Source organism: Triticum dicoccoides, chromosome 7A, assembly GCF_002162155.2.
Source record: "Triticum dicoccoides isolate Atlit2015 ecotype Zavitan chromosome 7A, WEW_v2.0, whole genome shotgun sequence".
NCBI classification, from domain to species: domain Eukaryota; kingdom Viridiplantae; phylum Streptophyta; class Magnoliopsida; order Poales; family Poaceae; genus Triticum; species Triticum dicoccoides.
In genome coordinates, this window is record NC_041392.1 from 409,404,440 (window position 1) to 409,411,746 (window position 7,307).

General features: G+C 41.3%; 2 non-coding genes across 2 annotated transcripts; both read left to right on the forward strand.

Annotated features, from left to right (window-relative positions):
- The first annotated feature begins 1,464 nt into the window (after positions 1-1,464).
- LOC119334830 lies at positions 1,465-1,572 on the forward strand. Its single transcript, XR_005161587.1, has one exon. It is a non-coding gene; the product is annotated as a small nucleolar RNA R71 (small nucleolar RNA).
- Positions 1,573-5,788: 4,216 nt separating this feature from the next.
- Positions 5,789-5,896, forward strand: LOC119334831. The gene has a single exon (XR_005161588.1). It is a non-coding gene; the product is annotated as a small nucleolar RNA R71 (small nucleolar RNA).
- The last annotated feature ends 1,411 nt before the right edge of the window (positions 5,897-7,307 follow it).

Sequence of the window (7,307 nt, forward strand, 5' to 3'; positions counted from 1 at the left end):
AATTTTTATTATTAATTACTGCCCAAGCTAACCCGATTTCACATGCCACCGATCCAGGGAACATGACATGCTACTGTAGGTAGTCAGACTTATTTATTCATTATAAGATTTACTTTTTTTTAAATGAACAACGCATAAGCACAAAAACAGGAATCCTCACTTCTCCATGTCTGGTTCACATGCTACCGATCCAGGGAACATAGCATGCTAATCCATAGTGGTTAGGTGATGGCTCTCAATGGGAACACACTTAGCACAAATTCAGCATCTAAACATGGTGATCTAGGTGTATCATAGTAAATGCAGAAAATGACGAAGTTTACTAGTGTACTAGGGATTTGAGCACTCAAAACTAATAGTTCTCACTAATTTCAGCAAAGCAATCATTGTATAGATCACTAGTTTACAAGGCATTCAACCATCAGTTCTCATGTTCACATCAAGCACAATATGTCAAATAAAATTCAGTGGGAAATCATTTAAGAAATGGCTTAAGCAACTCAAATATCAAATGATTTCAGCATGATCAATGGATGATATATTCAGATTGGGGTCATGAAACAACTCACCGGGCTTTGATCATGTAGAACTTGCTTGATCACTCTCTAAGCTGCGACTCTTCTCCATTGCTTCCTCGTGCATGCTCCAGCTTCACTCTTCTTCGCATGTGCCCATTGCTTCTCCTCATCACCATGCCGTGAATCCACCAGGATCCCAGGGAATGTCATCTCGAACTCGGTCAACTCGCAGTAAATGGTGCACAAGCATCAACCTGAAATGGCCTTGGAGAAGTTTTATGACTACCTCAACTGAAGATACCATGGAAGGCATGGTAGTAGAAACTTCCACCGGGCTCGTATCGACAGGTGAAATAGTAGGGCTTTGCTCCTTGACATCTGAAGTGACCTCATCATAATCAACAATGAAGATTTCCATCTCAGGCTCAAGCGTTAAAGAATCGATGTGGCTAACATCATCAAAGGTGAACTTTTCCATATCTGGCTCTACCAGCACATGATCAATATCAACTAAAGGTATCTCCTCAATATCAAAAGTAACTAACTGTAGCTCTGGTTCATCCCCAAAAGAATCATCACAATGCAAAACTGAATCTAGAATGCGAGTATCCATATGATCTGAAGTGTGTGTGTCAACTAGGATGGTGTCATCATCATCATCAAAGATAATACATGAAAGCTCAATCTTGTCACACGGAGAAACTTGTTCCAGATTTTGTGTAAGAGATTCTTGCTGAGATGAAGTGATTTGTTGCAAGCAAGCAACGGGGCCAGAGGTGGGCTTCTCATTGTACCACTGAAGTTGGTGGAAGGCTATGTTCTCAATCAGCAGAAAAGCATCATCAAGTGTCTTGTTTGTAATAGCTCCACCCGCTGCCATATCAATGTAACCACGAGTGTCCGAAGTCAATCCTCTATAGAATATCTACAGCTCTAACCATCTCTCAAGCCCATGATTAGGACATCTCCTGAACAAGGCTTTGTACCTCTCCCAAGCATCATACAAACTCTCGCCTTCACGCTAAACAAAGTTGAAGATATCATCTCGAATCACGAACTGCTTGTGTAGTGGGAAATATTTATCCAAGAATGCTTGTGATATCTCAATCCAACTGTATGACCTTGATGGCAAGGATCGGTACCAAACACGAGCATCATCACAGAGAGAGAATGTAAACAACCTACACATGATTGCATCTTGAGGAACTCCGTGGTACTTGACTGTATCTGAATACTCCATGACTCAGTGTAAGTGCTCATAGGGATCCTCAGTAGGCCGTCCTCCAAACTGACATTGTTGAACCAAAGCAATAAGACTAGGTTTCAGCTCGAAGTTCTCTACCTCAATAGTTGGCCAAACCGGTCCTGTGATATAGCACTGACTTTTGGGCATCCGAAGATCATGAAGCAAGGCCATCTTAACCGAGTGTAACTCTAGAACAACCTGTAATTAGTTCAGATTTCCGATGGACACTCATAAACAGTAAACACTAGTCAGAAAGTTAGTATCCTAATAAGCCGAAGCAACAAAAAGAAAAAAGGTAAAGGAAGCACAGAAATAAATTTGACTGGAAATTTAAACAAAAACTATACTAATCCTAGTCTATAGCTTCACACAATCGTTCGACGCTAGTCCCCGACAACGGTGCCAAAATGATCATTTGTGAGTACAGTGGGGTTTTATGCCCAAACTGTGAGTGTCGTGTTCTCCACAGGGACTAGGCGACTGCAACGATGCTCGGCTAAAGCTAGGTGACATAATTCAGATTATGAATGCAAGAAAATAAACCTACACTAAACAAGGTTGTTCCCGGAGATCGTTGACAAAGAAAACGAGAATCAGCAAAGGGAGATTCAGATTTTACTCAATATATTTTTGGTGTTTTCATTATACTTGAGAATCTAAAACACCAACACAAAGGGAAATAATATGACAAGGACACATATGTAACTATCAAGCATATGACAGGAGGAAGAAACAAGCTAATATGACAGGGACAAAATTGCATCACAACACAAACAATTGTAGTAGGCATATATCACAAACATTTATCTCACAAGAACTTGAGCTAATACATGGACTACGAATCTGAATATATTTCTGTAGAAAAGGGAACACACCGATGACAATACACACATGAACTGGAATTAAAAGACACAGGGTGAATTCACATATGAGCTAGCAGACCACTAATTCATAGATCAAATTAAACATACCAAATGTTTTCCAAAGCAACTAGAAATCAACTAGTCAGAACACATAATAAGATGCACCATATTATACAAGTAGGAAACTAAACTTATCAGGTTGCAAGATCTTATCAAATCTGAATATTACATGTACTTCACGTCTCAAATTTTACAGAAATTTCAGAGAAGAGAGGGAGAAAGAGATATTGCAGCAGCAAGATTGAGGAGAGAGCAGCAACAAAGGGAGGTTGAGAGAGAGATTCGGCGGAATGTGTTGAAGAAGGAGAAGTAGCCGACAGAAAGTGAAGGAGAAGAAAGGAAGCATAGGCGTGGGGGAAGCAGCAGCAAGATTGAAGAAAGAGGAGCAGCAAGGACGTGAGGATGGGGAGCAGCAACAGTTTTGGGGGATAGAAGAAGAGAAGTAGCAGGAGATTGGAGAAGGAGTAGCAGAGATCGGACGCAAGCAAAGCAGCATCAGGAACGTGGGAAGAGCAGCAACAGCGTGGGGATGGTCGCGCGGGGCACCAGGCACCTTGTCTAGTCGAGCGCGCGAGCGTGGGGTGGAGGCGCGGTGGTGATGCGATGGCTCTGGTGGCTGGATGGATGGGCGGTGTGTGCTGGCGGCGGCGTGGGGATGGATTGGTGCTGGTGGATGCTGGTGATGGAGCGGTGGCGCGCCGCCACGCCGGCCTGGTCACGGCGGCGGCCGGTGGTGGAGAAGGTGGCGTGAGGGGGAGAGAGGTGTAGCCAGGCCCGAAGGGGATCGAGGGCCACCCTATGGATTTTGACCCCTCTCGATCAGATCTGCCACTTTGCACTTTTGCCCTCCTTCTATCTTCTTCCTTCCCAAGTAGATCCCCTCTCTTCTATAGTTAGCCCCTCTGGTTACTTCTTGTCGTCACACACAATCCCTTCTCTCTTCTCGTTATCCACATAGTAGAAATCTTGACGATTATAGTGCCTTTGCGCACTTTTCTGCAAAAGAAAGAAGTCACTAGTCAACATGCTCTTTCATGAATATCATCAAATATTAAATATCTCATAGCAAGAATTGATGGTCAGAACTCAATAAATGGTATATTTCTATGCCTAAATTATGTATATGAAATGTGCTTATCAAGTTCCCCCACACTTAAACCATTGCTTGTCCTCAAGCAAAGGTATATGACAAGAGCAAGAATGTGAACAGTGAGCTGAGTAAAGAATGTCCTGGTAAAATAGATCTCCAAACAAGGCATGCTTCAGACTTAGCTAGTGAAAATTAATGGTTAAGAATGCTACAAAGCAATAGGATCCTAGTAGACTTGGCCATTTTAAACTTCTACAATGATAAAAGAAGATCAACAAGTTTAAATGATGACTGTGCCAAATGGTTCCTAAAGAGAGCATGATCCCGAGAACCAAAAAGAAATGGAGGTAATTCTTGTGATCAAAACACTTATTGAATTTGAAAGTAGTAATGACAATATTTCATCGGTCTCACAAAAGGAACATACCACCGATCCCGAGAACATGGTATACACCTGGCTCGACCAATTATTAGTTTTTTTGTTTGTCTCCCCAAAGGAACATACCACCGATCCAGAGAACATGGTATACACCTGGTTTGACAATTACAATTTTTATTATTAATTACTGCCCAAGCTAACCTGATTTCACATGCCACCGATCCAGGGAACATGACATGCTACTGTAGGTAGTCAGACTTATTTATTCATTATAAGATTTACTTTTTTTAAATGAACAACGCATAAGCACAAAAACAGGAATCCTCACTTCTCCATGTCTAGTTCACATGCTACCGATCCAGGGAACATAGCATGCTAATCCATAGTGGTTAGGTGATGGATCTCAATGGGAACACACTTAGCACAAATTCAGCATCTAAACATGGTGATCTAGGTGTATCATAGTAAATGCAGAAAATGACGAAGTTTACTAGTGTACTAGGGATTTGAGCACTCAAAACTAATAGTTCTCACTAATTTCAGCAAAGCAATCATTGTATAGATCACTAGTTTACAAGGCATTCAACCATCAGTTCTCATGTTCACATCAAGCACAATATGTCAAATAAAATTCAGTGGGAAATCATTTAAGAAATGGCTTAAGCAACTCAAATATCAAATGATTTCAGCATGATCAATGGATGATATATTCAGATTGGGGTCATGAAACAGCTCACCGGGCTTTGATCATGTAGCACTTGCTTGATCACTCTCTAAGCTGCGGCTCTTCTCCATTGCTTCCTCGTGCATGCTCCAGCTTCACTCTTCTTCGCATGTGCCCATTGCTTCTCCTCATCACCATGCCATGAATCCACCAGGATCCCAAGGAATGTCATCTCGAACTCGGTCAACTCGCAGTAAATGGTGCACAAGCATCAACCTGAAATGGCCTTGGAGAAGTTTTATGACTACCTCAACTGAAGATACCATGGAAGGCATGGTAGTAGAAACTTCCACCGGGCTCGTATCGACAGGTGAAATAGTAGGGCTTTGCTCCTTGACATCTGAAGTGACCTCATCATAATCAACAATGAAGATTTCCATCTCAGGCTCAAGCGTTAAAGAATTGATGTGGCTAACATCATCAAAGGTGAACTTTTCCATATCTGGCTCTACCAGCACATGATCAATATCAACTAAAGGTATCTCCTCAATATCAAAAGTAACTAACTGTAGCTCTGGTTCATCCCCACAAGAATCATCACAATGCAAAACTGAATCTAGAATGCGAGTATCCATATGATCTGAAGTGTGTGTGTCAACTAGGATGGTGTCATCATCATCATCAAAGATAATACATGAAAGCTCAATCTTGTCACACGGAGAAACTGGTTCCAGATTTTGTGTAAGAGACTCTTGCTGAGATGAAGTGATTTGTTGCAAGCAAGCAACGGGGCCAGAGGTGGGCTTCTCATTGTACCACTGAAGTTGGTGGAAGGCTATGTTCTCAATCAGCAGAAAAGCATCATCAAGTGTCTTGTTTGTAATAGCTCCACCCGCTGCCATATCAATGTAACCGCGAGTGTCCGAAGTCAATCCTCTATAGAATATCTACATCTCTAACCATCTCTCAAGCCCATGATTAGGACATCTCCTGAACAAGGCTTTGTACCTCTCCCAAGCATCATACAAACTCTCGCCTTCACGCTAAACAAAGTTGAAGATATCATCTCGAATCACGAACTGCTTGTGTAGTGGGAAATATTTATCCAAGAATGCTTGTGATATCTCAATCCAACTGTATGACCTTGATGGCAAGGATCGGTAAGCATCATCACAGAGAGAGAATGTAAACAACCTACACATGATTGCTTCTTGAGGAACTCCGTGGTACTTGACTGTATCTGAATAATCCATGACTCAGTGTAAGTGCTCATAGGGATCCTCAGTAGGCCGTCCTCCAAACTGACATTGTTGAACCAAAGCAATAAGACTAGGTTTCAGCTCGAAGTACTCTACCTCAATAGTTGGCCAAACCGGTCCTGTGATATAGCACTGACTTTTGGGCATCCGAAGATCACGAAGCAAGGCCATCTTAACCGAGTGTAACTCTAGAACAACCTGTAATTAGTTCAGATTTCCGATGGACACTCATAAACAGTAAACACTAGTCAGAAAGTTAGTATCCTAATAAGCCGAAGCAACAAAAAGAAAAAAGGTAAAGGAAGCACAGAAATAAATTTGACTGGAAATTTAAACAAAAACTATACTAATCCTAGTCTATAGCTTCACACAATCGTTCGACGCTAGTCCCCGACAACGGCGCCAAAATGATCATTTGTGAGTACAGTGGGGTTTTATGCCCAAACTGTGAGTGTCGTGTTCTCCACAGGGACTAGGCGACTGCAACGATGCTCGGCTAAAGCTAGGTAACATAATTCAGATTATAAATGCAAGAAAATAAACCTACACTAAACAAGGTTGTTCCCGGAGATCGTTGACAAAGAAAACGAGAATCAGCAAAGGGAGATTCAGATTTTACTCAATATATTTTTGGTGTTTTCATTATACTTGAGAATCTAAAACACCAACACAAAGGGAAATAATATGACAAGGACACATATGTAACTATCAAGCATATGACAGGAGGAAGAAACAAGCTAATATGACAGGGACAAAATTGCATCACAACACAAACAATTGTAGTAGGCATATATCACAAACATTTATCTCACAAGAACTTGAGCTAATACATGGACTACGAATCTGAATATATTTCTGTAGAAAAGGGAACACACCGATGACAATACACGCATGAACTGGAATTAAAAGACACAGGGTGAATTCACATATGAGCTAGCAGACCACTAATTCATAGATCAAATTAAACATACCAAATGTTTTCCAAAGCAACTAGAAATCAACTAGTTAGGACACATAACAAGATGCACCATATTATACAAGTAGGAAACTAAACTTATCAGGTTGCAAGATCTTATCAAATCTGAATATTACATGTACTTCACGTCTCAAATTTTACAGAAATTTCAGAGAAGAGAGGGAGAAAGAGATATTGCAGCAGCAAGATTGAGGAGAGAGCAGCAACAAAGGGAGGTTGAGAGAGAGATTCGGCGGAATGTGTTGAAGAAGG